The following is a 21,029-nucleotide window of genomic DNA, read 5'->3' as shown; positions in this document are numbered from 1 at the left end:
GGGTTATGAATTTATAGCAGTGCGGCTCCTTTTGTTTTGGATACATACAGCTCTGGCAAAAATGAAGAGACCACTGCAAAATTTTCAGTTTCTCTGATTTTTCTCTTTATAGGTATATTATAGAGTAAAATGTACATTGTTGTTTTAGTCTATAAACTACTGACAACAGGTCTCCGAAATTCAAAGCTAAAAATGTTGTATTTATTTGCAGCAAATGATAAAGTGTCAAAATACTAAAAAATAAACACAGTGTTTTCAGACCTCAAATTACTCATGATTTAAATGTGAAATCAATATTTGGTGGACTAACCATGATTTTTAATCACAGCTTTCATTCATCTTGCCATGCTTTCCACCAGTCTTTCCACGCTTTCCAATAGAAAACTGTTCAGTGGTCTCTTAATTTTTGCCAGAGCCGTATGTCCTTTACATCCGTGGATGAAACTTCCTTGTCAATGAGAGACCACATTTATCTGTGAATTCATACGAGTACCTTCACATGTGATCTTGATATTTTGTATATGTTTGATCTAGTAAAGACCTTCGCTCCTTTCTTTTTTTCAATCAGATAATTTTTATTTAACAAAACAAAGAAAGACCAACATTTTGTTTTTGTCATATAAACTTTGTGACAAAAAAAATAAAAAGAAAAAAAAACCAGTAAACAATACAACAACCGGTTTACAATGATATAAATCCCAATATCGCTCTATAGTACAAGGTTTTGGAATAGTAATTTTACATTTGTACATAAATATCTGAATACTTCCGGATGGCTTTTTTTCCCCTATTGGGACGTCAAAAGAAAAATAATCTATCTAAGAAGGGGCAATTGTGTGGACTGAGACAATTATTATTTGCTGACACCTTGGGTATAAGGATATAAATTCCTGGTTTACTGCAGGGATATGTACAAATGGTCCAATATAGTATTTCTGAAGCAATACCTGGGGTAATTAACCATTGCTCCCATATGTGTATGGATTTCTTGAGAGCGTTCCTTTTTATATAAGCTCCACTTTCCAACCATAGAGTGTTATTTATCCTGGATTTTAGTTCTGTTATCGTTGGGGGATAATTGTCTATCCAATGTAGGGCCAACAACTATCTGGCTTGGAATGATATTCTTGAGCTAGCTACTGCCATATGGGAGTCTGGATCTACGTCCTCTCCCAGGAGTTCTAGGATACAGATTTTAGGTTCCAACTGAAGTTGTATCCCAAATACAGATAGTACAAGAGCGATCGCTATGTTCCATTAGTCGCCAATATTTACACATTCCCACATCATATGCATCAGGTGGGTGTCCTTTTGACCACATCTAGGACATGTGTCATCCGTTTGTATTTCAATTTTAAATAAAATACTTGGGGATCTATATACCCTATGAATGAGAAGAATTCGGGACAATCTTTGTGACTCTGACAATGAAAGTTTCGGTGTCAAATCCAGTATTTCCCCCATTGCTCCTCAGATAAGGGACCCTCATCCCCATCCCATGTCTTAACTATCAAAGGATATTTATCCAAATGTAGGGCCAGTAACTGCCTATAAATAAGGGATATTAGACCTTTTGTATCTAACGATGTAGTAATGGTGTCTATTGAGTAATGTCAATCAGTATGGCGTTTATTCTAGTTGTGAACTATATGAAGATGTATTTGCAGATATTGATAAAACACCCTATGCAGAAGGTTAAAATCTGCTTTTATTTGTTCAAACATCTTGAATAATCCATCCCTCAAGAGTTTTGACACCAAGCATATACCCTTATCCTCCCACTCACTAACATTTTTTAGTTTATGTAGCTCTGGTAAGTTATAGCTGTGCCATAAAGGAGTATAGTTTGTGTACTTTCCAATCCCCAGAATATTTTTACCCCTATCCCACGCCTTATATATTAACTTTAGTGTAGGACATTTTAAGTCATTTTCTCGAGGAGGCCCCATATCTAGTACTGAGAATGGAAGCTTCCACTTTGTTCCTTCCATAAGTAGGTGCCCTGAAATTACACAATATTTTCAAGTACCCCATCCATGAAACTACTTTAGCTCCCTTCTAGTGTTAAGCAGGTCTACATATACCTGGAGGGAAGCAGATCGTTTACGTTGTTTGAGCGGATTGATCTCCTTGACAAGCAAATGGGAGACTTTAGCTGTTCTCTCCTTTTTTTAGCCTTTATCTATGTTTTATTATTATCCCTCTGGGGACACATGTGAGTGCTTCCCATTTAAATGGTAAGGCAGTTTCATCATGCTCATATATTTGAAGGAGTCTATAGTCTCAAGAAGGTCTGAGACACAGAGTGAGTCTTTCAGCAGATTATCATTTAGGTTCCAACATGTGAAGCCTTGGTGGAGTCTGGCATAGTCAGATTACAATATACAGTAGCATGATCTGACCATACAGTAGTTCGTACCTGTGATGTAGGTTGCCATGTAGGCAAGTGACGGCTAATTAAGAAAAGGACTATATGGCTATGCATATTGTGTAAAGGAGAATAATAGGTATAATTCTTTACGTCTGGATGTAGTATCCTCCATACATTGCCCGGTTGAGACCGGAGCACGTTTAGCAAAGCTTTTGTTTGTGTTTTAGATTGGTGACTCCAGCCCAGGGACGCGTCTAAAGAAGGATCCAAGACAAAATTAGAGTCACCGCCAATGATGATAAGGTCCTCCGCAAAATATTTTAGCTTGTTTAAGTAATGACGACATGTCTTAATTTATTCACAATTAAGGAGACAGAAGTTTTCTAAAGTCAAAATTTTTAGTAGATGGAGATCTTAACAAACACATACCTCCCCTCCGTGTCAGACAGTGTTTCTACAATAGTATGCAGCAGTGATCTGTGGTGGCCTATACTCAACACCTTAGACTTCAAAACTGCATTTTTCTGGGACACCAAGATGAATAATATCTATTAGTAATCTGAGGTACAGTATATGATCGCCTCTAAAGTGTGACTCCTGAAGAAAGAAAATGTACGTGCTGTTTATGCCTACGATAAAACACTTGAGCTCCTTTCTCTGGAACATTAAGTCTCTGACATTCAATGAACAAGTTTTGAGTTGTGCCATATTATATGAAAAAAAGGGGAATGGAAGAGAGAAAGATTAAGAGCAAAGAGGAAGTATAGACGGTAGATAGTAACGTCTACCTCTCAGTGTCTAAGAAGTATAGATTATGACTATATCAAAACAGTAGGAAATTGCGAAACAAGCAGATCCCAATGCAAGTCCCTAACTGGGGGTGATCTTTACAGGCGTAAGTCAAACTTTCAGTTCTAGGATTCCCATTAGGTGTAACCATGGAATATATAGCGAGTAAAGTAATACAGCCTGATATTACAGTAGTATCATGTGAACTCAACTTATATCCTGGTCTAAGATCTTATATGAACTTAGACATTCTATATAGTGGAAGAGTGTCACCTAATGCTCTATTTAGATATATCTTATTATATGCTTAAAGAAATAAGTAAGCATCTGCAAACTGTCTCTCATCAGGGAAGACAAGATTAATTTCAGGAGCTCATATGATTGGCAGGTTCCTTTCCCGTCTGGCTGCATCACCATCAAGTTCCTGATCCATTGAACGCCTTCTGTGACGTGCTGGAACTCTCTGTGGCAATGGTGGAGCAGGTGGCCAGTCAGATATATGGATTCTGGGAATGTCCAGGACATCACAAATAGGTCTCATGTTGCTTGGATCTTTGAAAATATACAGCTGGAATGGGTACCCCCAGGAGTACATCAGGCCATTTTCCCGGATGGCATCAAGTAGTGGTTTCAATACCCTTCTTTTAGCAAGTGTCATTCAGGATAGATATGTGAGCAATTATATGCGTTTTCCATTTAAATCACCAGGATCCAACTCCTCTGCTTTCCTCACAATGGCCTCTTCTACATTGAAAAAAATGTATGCGAGAGATAATGTCCCTTGGATGCTCAAAATCTGGGCCACGATTGCCTATTGTACGGTGCGCCTTATAAATCTCCAGCTTCTTATCAATAGGATCACCAAGGATATTATTGAATAATGATCGCAGTGTTGGCATAATCACTTGTGCGTTGATGCTTTCAGGTATACCCCTTATCCAGATATAATTGTGATTTTCTTGATCATCAACCATATTAAACAGGTGGTTTATTTACTGGCTGTGAAGATCCAGTGTTAGTTTCTGAGCATTATAATGGCCTCTAACTGGGACGATATTATCCTCTAATCTCTGTACCTTGTCAGTAAGCTGTGACAGGATAGAAGTGAGGGGATGTATTTCAGTATTGTATGTGGTCTCCAGCCTCTGAATATATTGCTCCATATCTTCTTTAGTAGGGATAGACGCAATCTGATATACAAATAAGTCATGTTGTTCCCCATATCAGAATAACCTGTGGCTGGGGGGTAAATGTCCCTGTGAAGCAAGCACTGCTCAGTATGTGCTTTGGTGAGAGTACAGGGAGATTTGTGGAGCTGTTTTTTTGTGAGGTCTACATTAAGAGAGAAGTTGGTGCAGGACTTACTGTCTGGAGCTGTCTGGCATCATGAGGGTTAAGGCTGCTTCTTTTTCCACGCTGAGGTGAGGCAGTAATAGCTCCGGAGCAAGAAGATAAGACCTTCCATAAGAAACGCTGCATACCAGACATGCTGACAGAGGTGGAGGACCTCCGATTAACCTCTGATCTCTTCTTTCTTTCCCATATCGAAAGTCATGTTTGAGGCTGTAAATTGCTTATAATTCCCCCAGGAGCACGGTCTGAAGAGAGTGCTCTCAGTGTGTGCATCCTCTTGGTGCTATGTCCAGGCCATGTCCTTCCTGTTGATGTACAATACGTCTGAAGGTGGCGGTGATTGGGAGCAGGATTGTGCGATTTAACATCCTTACGGAAATGCGAGTTGTGACACCAATGGAACGGCGGCAGAACAGGAAGTGCGTATGAGTGTTTTTATTTTAAAAAGGCCAAACATGAGGAATGAGAAGAAGTTGTCCTAGTAGTGGACAACCCCTTTATGAAGATATAATTTTCGGTTAAAAACGAAAAAGACTTCTCCCCTGTGTGACTTCTCTGAAGTTTGTCAAGGGTTGATTTCCGTGTAAAACATTTCCCGCATTAAAAACATGAAAATGGCTTCTCGTCTGTGTGAGTTCTCTGGTGAATACGAAGTGATGATTTCTTCACAAAACATTTCCCACATTCTGAACAGGAAAAATGTTTCTTCCCTGTGTGAGTTCTCTGGTGCTTAACCAACTCTGATTTATCTTTAAAACATTTCCCACATTCTGAACAGGAAAAAGGCTTCTCCCTTGTGTGATTTCTCTGGTGTATAACCAAATCTGATTTCCGGCTAAAACATTTCCCACATTCTGAACAGCAAAAAGGCTTTTCCCCTATGTGAGTTCTGTTGTGATTAACCAAACCTGATTTCCGGCTAAAACATTTCCCACATTCTGAACAGGAAAAAGACTTCTCCCCTGTGTGAATTCTCTTGTGCGTAACCAAATCTGATTTCTGGATAAAACATTTCCCACATTCTGAACAGGAAAAAGGCTTCTCCCCTGTGTGAGTTCTGTTGTGATTAACCAAACCTGATTTCCAGCTAAAATATTTCCCACATTCTGAACAGAAAAAAGGCTTCTCCCCTGTGTGAGTTCTCTTGTGCTTAAGCAAATCTGATTTCTGGATAAAACATTTCTCACATTCTGAACAGGAAAAAGGCTTCTCCCCTGTGTGAGTTCTCTGGTGTATAACCAAATCTGATTTCCAGATAAAACATTTCCCACATTCTGAACAGCAAAAAGGTTTTTCCCCTGTGTGAGTTCTGTTGTGCTGAACCAAAACTGATTTCCGGCTAAAACATTTGCCACATTCTGAACAGGAAAAAGGTTTCTCCCCTGTGTGAGTTCTCTTGTGCTCAACCAAACCTGATTTCCAGCTAAAATATTTTCCACATTCTGAACAGGAAAAAGGCTTCTCCCCTGTGTGAGTTTTCTTGTGCTCAACCAAATCTGTTTTCTGGCTAAAACATTTTCCACATTCTGAACAGGAAAAAGGCTTCTCCCTTGTGTGAATTCTCTGGTGCTTAACCAAAACTGATTTCCAGCTAAAATATTTTCCACATTCTGAACAGAAAAAAGGCTTCTCCCCTGTGTGAGTTCTCTTGTGCTCAACCAAAACTGATCTCCGGCTAAAACATTTCCCACATTCTGAACAGGAAAAAGGCTTCTCTTCTGTGTGAGTTCTCTTGTGCTCAACCAAATCTGTTTTCCGGCTAAAACATTTTCCACATTCTGAACAGGAAAAAGATTTCTGGTTAAAACATTTCTGACATTCTGAACAGCAAAAAGGCTTCTCCCCTGTGTGAGTTCTCTGATATTTGATTAAACTTGATTTCTCTGTAAAACATTTTCCACTTTCTGAACAAGAAAATGGCTTCTCCTCTTTGTGACTTCTCTGGTGATTAACAAGATTTGATTTCTGGTTAAAAAATTTCCCACACTTGAAACAAAAAAATCTATTTTCTGCTGTGTGAATGCTTTGATATTTAAGAAAAGACTTTTCTAGAGAAAAACTATTTCCATATTCTGAACATGAAAATGGCTTCTCTGCTTTAGGAGCAATTTGTTTTTTAATGCTTATTTTGTGACTTTGATTTTCCTTAGTAGTCGGTAATGAATCAGAAGACAGGACCTGTTTCAAATGATCAGATGACAGATCTTTGCTGTGAAGGGATGATGGTATATCTGGAGTAATGGCATTTACTTCAATTGTATCTTGTGTAATCTCAAGATCATCTGATTTAAAAATTGAAGATGTCAGCTGTTCCTCTGATCTCCTGGTACAGTCATCTGCCAAGAATAAAACCAATTATTATTTATGAATAACATATCCTTAAAATTTGTATTGTTGATTATTTCTACTTAAACTCTCTGTAAAAATGAACTTTGTGTAAAAGTATCATTATTTAGCAAGAAAACATATCACAGAAAAAAATCAGCCTTACCAACACCAAATCAGTTAACAAATGCATTAGCATTTTAGTGTTGGTTGGGTGTACTGAGGTGTCTGTCCATGTGGGGTGCACTTATATAGTGCTGGGCAGCCTTCCTGATGTAATAGTATGGGCATCATTAGGCTACGCCAGACACTGTGCATCTCACCTACCTGTGTGACTGGCGTCCTATGCAAGCTTCTTCTGTGTGCATCTTTAATACCACCCCCTCCATGAATTGGTATGATTGTGAGTGGTTGCTCCATCAGTATTTTGCACCTGCGCTGCCCCCACCTTTATCATGGGGGTCTGTGGCATCCTGCTAGTGCATTTGTTATATGATTTGGTGTTAGTAAAGCTGTATCTTTTTCTGTGATTTTTTTTTAATTTTGCCCTATGTTAGCCGTCATTATTCATCAAGACAATAACAGTTCACAGTCTAATAAAAAACCTCATAGGATGAACCAGTGGATCGTAGTGTTCAACTGTTTGTTAATTCTGCCTCCCAAATATGGAATAAAAAGCCACCAACCAATGTTATGTAGGTGAAATAACACCAATAAAACTACTCATCTCACAAAAAACAAGTCCCCACTCAGGTCCATCATCTGTCAATGGAAAACCAGTGGTTTCCACATTATTAGTGGCTCAAAGGCTTTTGAAAAGCAACATGGCTTCCATAAACCAATCCAGCAATATCCGCTCCCCCAAAGTCAAACCTCACCTTCACTTGAAAGCCTTGCATGTGCACAAAACACATTTAGCATCCATGTATTTTGTAATGCATACACCCGGACTGACTGGCGTGTGCGTGTTTAGTGATTCCACTGTGCCATGAACCGGAGAGTGCCTGGAGGGGCGTAACTAAGTATCTGCCAAGGTCGCACGACGGCATACGATGCCAGTGCACCAAGGAGGAACCGGGCAGAGGGACCAGGTGCTACTCCAGGTCAGACTCCGCACACCGCTGTTAACCCACACAGGGGAATACTGGAACAGGCAGGTTAGGCTGGCACACAGACTGGTGGGTATAGGCAGACAAGGCTGGAATGCAGACGGGTGGATGCTGGCGAGCATGACTGGTATGCAGGCAGGCAGGTACTGGCTGGTACGACAGGCTGGAGCACAGAGTGGATAGGACCCAGTTCAGACTGGGACTCAGGAACAGAACCGCAGATGCGGTGGACAAACACAGCAGAGTGAGACCGCCCGGAGCGGCAAGCAAGAGCAGAGCAAGACGAGACCGCCAGTAGCGGTGAGTGAGAGTAGAGCAGGACAAGGCCACCTGGAGCGGTGAGCAAAGGGTCAGAGCAGGGCGAGACTGCCGGAGCAGTGAGCAAGGAGTCAGAGCAGAGCGAGACTGCCGGAGCAGTGAGCAAAGGGTCAGAGCATAGCGAGACTGCCGGAACAGTGAGCAAAGGGTCAGAGCAGAGCGAGACTGCCGGAGCAGTGAGCAAAGGGTCAGAGCAGAGCAAGACTGCCGGAGCAGTGAGCAAAGGGTCAGAGCAGAGCAAGACTGCCGGAGCGGTGAGCAAAGGGTCAGAGCAGGCTAGAACTGCCGGAGCAGTGAGCAAAGGCAGAGCAGGCTAGAACCGCCAGAACGGTGAGCAAAGGCAGAGCAGGCTAGAACCGCCGGAGCGGTGAGCAAAGGCAGAGCAGGCTAGAACCGCCGGAGCGGTGAGCAAGGCAGAGCAGGCTAGAACCGCCGGAGCGGTGAGCAAGGCAGAGCAGGTTAGAACCGCCGGAGCGGTGAGCAAGGCAGAGCAGGCTAGAACCGCCGGAGCGGTGAGCAAGGCAGAGCAGGCTAGAACCACTGGAGCGGTGAGCAAGGCAGAGCAGGCTAGAACCACCGGAGCGGTGAGCAAGGCAGAGCAGGCAAGAACCACCGGAACGGTGAGCAAGGCAGAGCAGGGGGGACAGGGCTCTGTTCACATGGAACAGACAGGAAGGGAATGGCAGAACCAGATACCCACAGGGTACTTGCAGTGAAGTAGCGAGTGGACCACAAACTCACAAACGGAAGTACAGTGACAATGAGCAGGAGTTAGGTACGAGTTCAGACTCTGCAGAAAAAGGGAAGGTACAGACATAGAGAAAAATAGGAAACAGGCTAGGAGAGTATTCAGACAAGAACAGACACAACAGCAAGATACAGGAGCGGGTCTAGGTATGCGGCCCCTAGAAGGCGGAAAGAACAGGCTAGGAGCGTGTTCAGACAGGAACAGGCAAGATACAGGAACGGGTCTAGGTATGCGGCCCCTAGATGGCGGAAATAACAGGCTAGGAGATAGTTCAGACAGGACACAGTTCAGACACGGGAACTGATACCGCAAGGCAGGAAACAGACAGGACCTGGCACATCAGTGACTAGAAGCCAACTGACAGAACACAATACTCAGGCGAGGATTCCAGGGAGGAGCTGGGTTAAATACCAGGTGACAGACAGCAATAGGCTGAGGACGCATTAGGGGTGTGTCTGCAGCAGCTACAAGTAACAGGAAGTTCAGCAGGCGTCGCCCTAAGCAGACAGAGCAGAGCAGAGCAGACAACATGGAAAGATGCCAAAGTCTGGACTGGAAATCAGGTACGCGCTCTTGCACAGTGGGAGATGAACCACTATGCAAGGACGCCGCCAGGTATGTTACATATTTGACATTACTATAGTGAGAAGAACCCACTTAATTGATGGTGTGTGTCTCCTGGAGCACAATCTGGGCACTATGTGTTGGGTAATGAAATTATATATTTGTAATTTTCACTCTCCAACATCCACTGCGTGCTAATTTCTGGAAAGTGCCTGTGGAGTCAAAATAGTCACTACTCCTATAGATTATTTCACTGAGGGTTATAATTTCCAAAATGGAGTCACTTTATGGGGATTTCTATTGCTCTGGTTTTCTGCAATTTGGTCACATTAGGGCTTCTGCAAATGGTGGGTCCCATCTCCTCTGGGATCTGCTCCTGCGACGTCTGCTTCTCTAACCAGAAGCCGCCTTATTCATCCTGCAGGCGGCGCTGGTGATGGAGGAGACATCAGAACCATAAACTCTGGGTGGCGCAGGCTCTGTCCAGCCACTAAGATTAGGGTGCCTGGGACCATTAGTACTATCCAGTCTGGCAGTATGGGTGTGTGTGCTGTCCAGCTGGAGTAATCGGCTTCCTGCTTCAGCCAACTGGAAGCACTGCACCCTACTAAAGCTGGAAGCATATTGCCGGAAGCTGCCAGATACAGCCTTCTTCTCCTCCTCTGGTTCAGTCCTCTGTTCTCAGCTCCCGGCTTGTGTATTTGTTTCCTGTTCGGAGAATCTCTAATCCCGTTTATTTTACTTAGCATTATATATTGTTTTGAGTATATCAATAGCCAATCACCTACAGCCATACTACAGGCTTAAACCAATGTTAGTACGATTATTACGGAAACACACATATGGTCATATTATTGTTAGTTCGGCACATGATGGAAAGTTACAAGGTTATACATCCCGGCTCAGACTAGTTAGATAACAGGAGCAGGGTGTTTCATAGAATGTTCTTGAGAGAAAAGGTTCTTGTGAGAAAATTGCATGTGAAGCTGGAGAAAAGAATGAAAGAATGTATGCTATGCAAGGTGTAATAATAACATGATTTTAGAAGCAAGCACAAAATGAAGTAACTATAGCATGAATATCGATATGTCCTTTACATCAACCTTGTAACATAATAATTTGACACTCACTTGGTCAAATGTGAAGGGTCATTGCTGCCCTACCTCAACAGCTTGGTGCCGTAACTCGGATCCCTAACCAGGGAGGCCCCACCACCTCTGGACATCCACAAAGAGAGACTTGCTTTCGGCCTCCCCCACTGGAATTGGGACTGATCATCCCCCACAAAAGCCACGATAAGTGCACGAGTTCTTTACTAGTGATACTGACCATTTGGTGTGGTTTCCACGTGGTGCATGGTTGTTTGCAGTATCTCCGGATGTCTTGGTTGGATATAGTCAAAGGTGAGACTATAGGGGTGTAGTTCCATTAGGGGTCTGATATTGATAACTTTTAAAGCAGAACCACCTCGGATTGACAAGTGAATATTGTATGAATCTTCCTTAACTTCTGACAAAGATTCTTAGGAGACTGAACACTATTAGTATAAGTCGCGGCAGGTGATAGAAGATTGGGTAGGACACACACACAGATATAAGTATGTCGAGTGTCCGGACGGCTGCAGACGCGAGCTCTCCTCCTTTCACCTAGTACTGTACGTAACTTCCCCGAAGGGAGGGGTGAGTCAGTGGAACAGTTGAGGCCGGCTGGACTCATACTCTGCACAAATCAAGGATCTTTGTTAGTCGAAAGGCAGAAGTGCAGTGATTAATCAATGTTTCCGTGGAGCAGAAAGAAAGTGTCTCCCCCTCAGGAGGGAGAGGATGTGATGACTATCATGGTCGGTCGAGAGGGGAAAAGATCATTTAAGAATGCACCAAAAGTGTTTAAGGTGTTAAATTTTCCCATGGAGGGGAGACTTCAGCCTACATTGTGGGACGAAGGAATCCGGCAGAAAAGGGGAAGACTAGTTGACTGTGGATTGTTGGAAGATGCTGAAAAGTTTAGGAAAGTTGCACATGAGATTTGTGGTGATGGATATGTTCAAATAGAGGAGGAGATGAAGCCTGGTTATTTCAATTATCTTTATGTCAAGAAAGGAAAATTATCTAGCACTGTAACAAAGACTGGCTGTTTTGTGCTACAAAATGAAGCTGATGGGAAAAAGGTAGAGGAGGAAGAAGATTCCCCTTCCCAACTTATGTGTCCACAAACTGAATCAGAAGCCCCTAAAGAAGCATCCCCTACCCCCACAAATGTAGCCGTACCCCAGCCCCTGAATCCGGAAACTGAGCAGTTTATACCTAAGGAGATTAAATACCCTGCACTTCCCACTGGTGGCCAGCCACCACCATATAACCCAGATGGCTGTCTTTGTAATGTGTGTTGGGTCCACCAATCTGGGATGGCGCGAGACATAATAATAATGGAACCCGCAGACCCAGTGCTGTAGCACCAACCTTCCCATTACTTAACGCTGACGGCGGGTATTATAAACCATTGCCCCCACCTGCTCCCGCCATGGTCCACACTCCATTCGGGGAGACCCAGGGACCTCCGAACTCTACCCTATTCACCCTCTTCCGAACTGGGGAAATAGAACATGGACACGAGTACCAGGAGGTGGCGTCTGTATTACTGAATGGTCCTTCGGAATTTTCCACTATACTGAGAATAGGCATGGGGAGTATACCGCAACAGCAAGTTGGGATCATTGTAAACGCAGCAAATGCAAATCTACAGCATGGGGGGAGGGCTAGCAGAAATATTTTGTATTGGGGGATTTACAATACAAACTGCATCCAACGATTACATCCGTGACCACGGTCCATTAACAGAAGGAGAAGTGATGGCTACAAGAGCGGGACAGCTATCATGTCAGTATGTTATACATGCGGTGGTACCAAAATATGATCCTCTGGATGTACCCAGGTCACAACACCTGCTTACAGAAATAATTCAAAACACCATAGCATACGCATCACAGCTTCATGTGGTCCCAACCCTAGCCCTGCCATTTATTTCCACCGGTATTTTTTGACATCCAAAACAAGATGTGGCCAAAATAATAGTCGGGGCTATAAAGCAACATCAACACGCATCCAACTAAATTGAGAGAGATAAGACTCTTGGCCATCGACAGGGATCTCGTTGATTATGCCGCTCAACTAATCAAACCCGATATCTGGTCTCCCCCAGTGTTCCCCTACCTCCAAGATCTCCCAACAGAGAGTACTCATGCTGATTTTCTTCCACCTTCACCCCCTCTCACAAAGATGGAGGAAATGGAGGAAGCGGACCACAATACCAGCCCACCCAAATATTCCCAGTTTACCCCAGTACAGACGGATACTCTGTGTAACCGTCTCCCGGATCCCGAACATTCCCCCATGGCTTTTTAAAGGGGCATGTCTGCAAACAGAGAGATATAGTCAACAACAAGGCAAGATCCTTTACACCTGCTCCATGTAAAAGCCGGTGAAGGATATTATCCCATGGTAGAGGCTGATGTCTCATATAATAGAGCATTAGACGCCAATACGTAATGAGAGTGGGGTTGACTTCTGTCAAGCCCTAAAATATAGGCTCTGGATAAGTTGGCTGATCAATCCACTACCCTCACAGATGTCACTCAAGAGAAGGGAGAGTCGGCTGAGAAGTTTTATGGGGGCCTTATACAGGTCTATAAGGACCTTGGGTTCTCCTTACATACTAAAAGTCATTGCCAGCTGTTAGTATCCACCTTTATCCAGGGGTTACGGACTGAAATCAAGGACGTGATATTGGCTGTACGACCAGATGTTGTGTCAGCCACCCCAGGAGATGCCCTAAAGGTAGCAAAAAGCTTCCAGAAAAGTGTCGCCCGGACCGCTTCTGCGGTTAAGCCTAAATCCAAACCCGCTGCAGTGGCAGTTGATGCATCCGCAGTACCCGCAACACAGTATCCTCCCTTACAGCCCCACTATTACCCCATGGTGGTACCTGATCAGCGAGTAATGTATCCCGGGAAAAGGCCAGTAGTGAATTCCTGTCATCAGTGTTGGAGGTGTGGCCGGACGGGACATTTCCAAAGGGACTGTCACACCCCTGCTAGCCAGTGCACCGCCCAAGCCCCCCTATCTAGAAATAGGACGCACGTCCCACGAGACAATGTCCCCCAAAACCATCCAGTCTGAAATGGAGGCCAACCAGAGTCTGCCATCGTGATGCCCGTAACCACCCCCGGGCTCTGTTCATCTGTAGTTCTCCCAATAGGAGGAAATCCGGTGAAGTTCATGGTAGACATTGGGGCGGCCAACTCCATTTTAAAATCCACTGAATTGCCTCAGGGTCTCCCAGTCCAATTTTCTAACGACAATCTAATATTGATCGGTGTAGATGGCAGACCTAACAAACACACTCTCACTAAACCTATTCCGATTGGCCCATTTCCGGAAGTAATGGCACAATTTGTCATATCCCCGACCTGCCCGGTAAATCTTTTAGGAGCAAACCTAAATTCTGATCCCGAATTCAATACCAGGACAATGGTCAGATGATCCTTACTTTAAAGGATCCAAATTCTGATGCACACATAGAGGAGGTCTGCATCTTACGGGCGCTACCCACGGTTATGATTAACATATCAAATACGATTGGAAATCTCCCAAAAGATCCCAGGTTAGCTCCATACACAGAGGAAATCCCTTCTCATCTGTGGTCACAAGGCCCAGACGACATTGGGAGATTGCCGGTAGAACCAATACAGGTGTACCTCAAGCCCGAAGCGCCCTTTCCCAAGGTTCGCCAGTACCCGCTCACACATGCACAAGAACAAGGTCTACACCAGCAAATTCACACCTTGTTAGAGAAAGGGGCACTAATCCCCTGTGTCTCCCCATGCAATAAGCCGTTGTTCCCCGTAAGGAAAAAATCCCAACCGGGGCTGCCGCCCGCTTATCGATTGCTGCAGGATTTGAGGGCAGTAAATGCAGCGACAGTCGTGGAAACTCCTGTGGTGCCTAACCCACATACACTTCTCTCACAAATACCATCTACCACAGCCTGGTTTACAGTAATTGATTTAGCAAACGCCTTTTTCAGCATTCCACTACATAAAGACTGTCAGTTTCTGTTTGCATTTACATATCAGGGAAGGCAATTGACTTGGACGGTGATGCCGCACGGAGCGCAGAATAGCCCTAATCAGTTTGCAAAGAACATGTCTAGCTGTCTGCAGCTGTGGCAGCTGGACAACTCTGAGGTAGTACTATTACAATACGTTGATGATCTTCTTTTGTGTCCCCCCACGGAGCAAGTGTCCATCAGGGCCAGTGTTAGCCTCCTCAAGCATCTAGCAAAACTGAATTGTCGAGTCTCAGCCTCGAAACTTCAGTTTTGCCTCGGTCAAGTGGTTTTCTTAGGCCACTGCCTTACTCAGGGTGCCAGACATCTCACAGAAGAAAGAAAGATGGCCATCTACCTAGTACCATTCCCAAAAGATCCCATAGAGGTGCAACGGGTCCTCGGACTATGTACATATTGCAGACAATGGATCCCAGGAGCCTCACGTCTGATGCAACCCCTATATGATGCATTAAAAGAAGACACTCTGGCTGGTGTAAACAACAAGGACCACCAAGAACTGCTGCAACAAGCCTTTGAGCAACTAAAATCAAGGCTAATGACAGTCCCTGCCCTTGGAAACCCGGATTATGCTCAACCTTTCCATTTGTATGTCTCCGAGACAGGAGGGCATGCAGCCGGGGTTCTCACGCAGAGACACTGTACAAAGCAGCGCCCGGACGTTTATTACTCAGCGCGTCTGGACCCGGTAGCCAGGGCCTCCCCCAGCTGTCTACAAGCGGTTCATGCCACACAGCAGTTACTTGAAAAAACGACGGACATCATCCTTGGACATGAGACTCACATTTATGCTCCACACGATATTGCGGCTGTTTTGGCTTTACAGCAACCTAAACATCTGTCCACACAGAGACACCTGCGGCTGCAGTGTACGTTGATTTTGCCAGAAAATGTGAAATTACACCAGTGCACCACCATCAACCCGGCCACCCTGCTACCAGCACCTGAGGGAGAGGGGAAAGAGGCTCCACCACATGATTGTCTGGAAGAAAATTACTGCGGAGTCAACTCCACTTGTTTTAGTGGGGGGAAGTACCCTTGGATGACCAAGAACTTACGTTATATACGGATGGATCCAGATATGCTGACACCTCTGGCAGGTTTCATACTGGATATGCTGTCACAACTGAAGATACATTGGTAGAGGCTGCAGCCTTACCTCCCAGTATGTCAGCACATGAAGCAGAGCTCAAAGCTCGGATTGCTGCTTGTTAACAGGCCGAAGGAAAACATGTGAATATATTTACTGACTCGAGATACGCCTTCGGGATTGCACATGACTTTGGGGAGATCTGGGCAAGGAGAGGCTTTGTCACGACTGCAGGTTCTCCTGTGAAAAATGCTGAAAGCGTCAGACAATTGATGGAAGTGGTACAACTACCAAGACAGTTGGCTGTCGTAAAGGTAAAAGCTCATACCCAACCAGATGCCCCTGAAGCAAGAGGTAATGCACTTGCTGATCTCCATGCTAAGCGAGCAGCTCTTCTTCCGACATCCATGTCCATGGCTGTTACGTGGCAGCAGACCAAACAGCTAAATTCCGTGCCAACCCAGGATTAACTTGCAGAAATTCATCAACCGGTCCCTCCAATCACAAAGCTACGCTGCACATAGCAAAAAGTCTCTAAAGAAGAACGAGTCACGGAAGGAGGCGGGAGCTAAATTGATAGATGGGCTATGGAAAAAGGGACAACTGTATTGTTTGCCTCTACTCCTATATCAGGCCTTTGCAGCCTTGGCCCATGGACCGGTGCATCGAGGGAAGAATCAAGCTTTGCTACTGGTACAGAAACTCTATTGGGCCCCATGAATTTCCACCATGTTGAGCGCACAAAACAAAGTTTGCACAATATGCCAAACCTGCAACCCAGGCAGATTACAGAATGTACCGACAAAACACCTTGCTAAACCAGAGTATCCGTTCCAATGATTGCAAGTTGATCATATCACTCTCCCTAAAGCAGGACGATATGAATACTGCTTAGTGGTAGTTGATATGTTTTCCAGCTGGCCAGAAGCATTTGCTGTTCCAAATATGACTGCCAAGACTACCGCCAAGAAACTGGTCTCTGAAGTTGTTTGCCGGTATGGAGTCCCAGAAGTTATTGAAAGTGATCAGGGACCAGCCTTTTCCTCATGCGTATATCAAGAAATACTTACCATGATCGGATCAACAGTGGTGCTGCATACTCCTTACCATCCACAGTCAAGCGGCAAGGTGGAGAGATTGAATGGCACACTGAAAAGGCAATTGATCAAAATGATGCAGGAGACTACGGCCCAGTGGCCTGAGCTCCTTCCCATTGCACTATATCACATACACACCACCCCCATAGGGAAACATAAACTGTCACCCTATGAGATACTATTTCGGTCACAACCAGCTATAGCTCGATTTACCCCACACCGATTATCAGAAGAAACAGATCATGTTGTGCAATATGTGATTCAGCTTGCCAAAGCCTTAACTAACACCCATGCGTTAGTATCATCTTCTATTCCAGATCCAGCTGATGCAGAAGGTTATCATAACCCTCAAGCCCGGAGATTATGTGTATGTGAAGAGGCATGTTCGGAAACACGGACTAGAACCATTGTATGACGGACCATACCAAGTGCTCCTTACAACCCAAACAGCAGTAAAACTTGAAGGGAAGTCAACATGGATCCATGCTTCACACTGCAAACGTCAACCATCCTGAGATGTTTTATGATAATATGTATGGTTAGACTAGTCAATACCTGGAATAGCCTACAACAGAGTACTGACCCTTTTAATAACAAGTTCATTACTCACCACCAGATTTTGGTACAAGAATTGAGTCAATTAGAGAACAACCCGATCAGTGACTATTGGATATGTACTCACTCACCAGTTTCAGCCACTAGTATGCCTTTTCTGGCGGTCCCATTCACTCTGGAAGAAATACTAAACTGGCCCAATTGTAGCGACGCCCTTGCTAATAACGCTACTAAGTTTAGTAGATTATGGAACACCACTGTATCTCCCCTGGTGGCAAGGAAATCTTACTGCTACCAGTAGACACCTACAATTTCTTGCCCTTAAAGGAAACAAATGGGTGCCCAGAAACAAGTCTTCCTTGACTAATTTAGGCTTCATACCAACTGAAGGTCTACAAATCAGTTTTAATGCTACTCCTAGTACGGCAGATGCTTTTAAACTGTCATTGTTGGAAAGATACATTCATAATCACTCATGGGTACATGCAAATCTGTTTATAAAAGGTACCAATGACACATGTTATAAAATATCTGGTAACATCCCTTGCAATGAATCTTCTGAATATAAGCCTAGTGATCCAACATGTGGCAATCCGGATATTGGATACTGTAGCCCCCTGGGACAAATGCCTTCATGGTGTATGTTATCAAATAACACCGCTTTTATCGATTTGGTACATAAATTAGTATTACAGCACTCTGCTTTATGGGATCAGCCATCAGCCACATATTGGGTCTGTGGGAATAATGCGTATAAATGGCTCCCAGTCAGAGTAGGGTGGACTTGTACGTTGGCCCGGCTTACTCCAGCCACTTATCTTATTCCCCATAGTAAAGTAGATATGAGAGCCATCCACGCCCATCAGGAAGACCTCATTTAGTACAAATGAGTATACCCAATAAGATAGCCAGTACTGTCTTCCTCTACCCTATTGTAACACAAATGTGGGACAAATTAGTGGAAGTCACTGACTACTTAGATGACCAGATTTGGAGTGTGCTGGAAGTAATTAATACTACTGTTGCAGTGCAGAATCAACATATTACAGTAGCTAATCAACATACTTTAGTGCTGGACTATTTGACAGCAGCTCAAGGAGGGATGTGTCAGGTTATAGGCCCAGCCTGTTGTCACTATATTGACCCCGACTCTACCATACGGTTAAAGACTAAAATGGAAGACATTAGGAAACTCAGGGAAGAATATAACAAACATAACGAATTGATCAAAGACAGTTGGTGGTCTGATACATTCTCCTTTTTAAATCCTGCTAATTGGTTTAAAGGGATTGGTGGGTGGATTGCTGGAATATTACAAGGAATGTTGCATATTGTTGCTTGGATCTTGTTAATATATGTCTTACTAAAACTAGTCTTTTATTGTATCCCATTTTGCATGAGGAAAACCTGCCAGTCATCAGAGAGCAAGGAGAACGCTGTTAACCGACATCCAGTGCTACTGTACACGGACCTCCCAGATGTGACCAGCATTGAGGACCTGGACGACAAGGGAATGATGACCTTCACCCGCACGCCCCGACCAAACTCACGTCTGAAGATCAGAGCTTTATGATTATATCAACCAACAAGGGGGGATGGACATGCCGCGACAGCCTCGATTGGTAACAAGGGCACTAATTGAGTGAAGACCAATGTCCCTCAGGCTCAAAGCATGACCCTGGGATAGCACCTCTAATGTTGATAATAACATAATTTTTAGGGGGGAAAATGTAAAGGACATAATGATATTCATGCTATAGCAACTCCATTTTGTCTGCTTGTTTCAAAATCATGTTATTATCACTCCTTGCACAACATACATTCTTTCCTTCTTTTCTCTCGCCTCATCTTTCCCACACTAACTTTTCTCACAATAACATTTTTTTTTTTGTCAGACACTCCGCTCCTGTTATCTAACTAGTTTAGGCCAGGATGGACCTTGTAAAATTCCATCGTGCTTCGAACTACTGTGACCATATATGTGTTTCCGTAATAATTGTACTAACATTGGTCAGCCTGTAGGTGATTGGCTATTGATATGCTCAAAACAATATAAAATGCTAAGCAAAATAAACGGGATCAGAGATTCTTTGAATCCTCCCAATACAGAACATTGTTTCCGTTTGGTTTTCTGTGGATTGCAATCAACATAATAATTTGACACTCACTTGGTCAACCATGAAGGGTTATTGCCCTCAACAAATCAATGAAACCAGGGCTCGAGCCATGGCCACACATCTCCTGCAGACGTGAATAAATGTATATTACAGCCATCAGCCACACACAGCTTAGAGATATATCATGGCACAGGTGTAATGTTTTCTGTTTAGTTTATCACAATCTGGTTTGAAGTTAGTCGGTTTAAAAAGAAATTGAAAAGTCAGGATTAAGGGTAAAACTGCTGTTATTTTACAGAAATTCACACTTGGCCCTCACTGCACATTTAATATTTTCAATCATAAAAGTTAAGTTAGCTCAGGGAGACGGGACCTGGTCTTGAGAGAATGTTGTGGTCTAGAGGCAAAATGGTGATCACACGATTGTGATACGGCCGGACTACACCACTGATAAAGCAGCCACAGCCGGTGCCTAAGAAGAATCTGTGACTTCTCTGCATTTAGTGGTTACTACTCACCTGGGTAGTCATATGTAGGAATCTGCTCTTTACACCGCTCATCACCCCTCACATATGTCTCTGTAGTATTAATATGGGTCAGATCTTCACCCTGAAACAAATATTATAAAAGTCACAGACAGATGGAGAAGTCACATCTATGAGCAGCTCTAATCCTGCCATCTCCACCTTTCTCATTACACAAGTATAAAACATATAATACTGGTGGATAAAACAAGACTGAGCACAAGACCTTCACAGCCGTCTACACATCATAGGGGAGATCACATGACACCTTCTCTCCACCTACCTGATGATCCTGAGGAACATTGGGATCTTCTTGTTCACAGTCCTGTGGAAGAAGAGGACGGGGACATCTCTCTGGTGTTGTCCTCTTACTGGATAGATCTGGAGGAAACACATACAGGGACTGAATTTATTCTTTACATACAGATAATTATAGGCTGTGTGTATTCAGTCCTGTCTATTACCTGGTGATGTGAGGGGCTGGGGAACCTCCATCATGACGTCCTTGTACAGATCTTTGTGTCCTTCTAAATACTCCCACTCCTCGATGGAGAAATAGACAGCAACATCCTGACATCTTATAGGAACCTGACACATACAATGATACAGTCACCACCTCGATCCCTCCATAGCGCTACTGTATAATGTCCCAGCATTCCCAGCAGTGTCACCTCTCCAGTCAGTAGCTCAATCATCTTGTAGATGAGTTCTAGGATCTTCTGGTCATTGATGTCCTCATGCATCAGGGGGTGAGGTGGAGGCCATGTGATTGGACTCAGGGGTCTTCCCCATAATTCAGACACAGGGTCCTGACAGCGCTCGCTAGAGGTCTTCTTCACTAGTGTGTAATCCTGATTATGGAGAGACACATTAATAAATCTCACTACAGACATTTCCAGAGTCCTCACCTCTCCAGTTCTGTCCATCTGTTATTCCCATACATAA

At 43.9% G+C, this 21,029-nt stretch overlaps 1 pseudogene; it reads right to left on the bottom strand.

Moving 5' to 3' along the window:
• LOC141182695 (uncharacterized) overlaps positions 1-21,029 on the bottom strand; it is a 172,020-nt pseudogene that overhangs the window by 96,841 nt on the left and 54,150 nt on the right.

This window comes from Phyllobates terribilis, unplaced genomic scaffold (genome assembly GCF_046119375.1).
Source record: "Phyllobates terribilis strain yellow unplaced genomic scaffold, ASM4611937v1 Scaffold_35__1_contigs__length_13245226, whole genome shotgun sequence".
In the NCBI taxonomy this organism is placed as follows: Eukaryota; Metazoa; Chordata; class Amphibia; order Anura; family Dendrobatidae; genus Phyllobates; species Phyllobates terribilis.
Note: the sequence above shows the minus strand (reverse complement) of the source record. Positions and strands in the feature narration are given on the sequence as shown.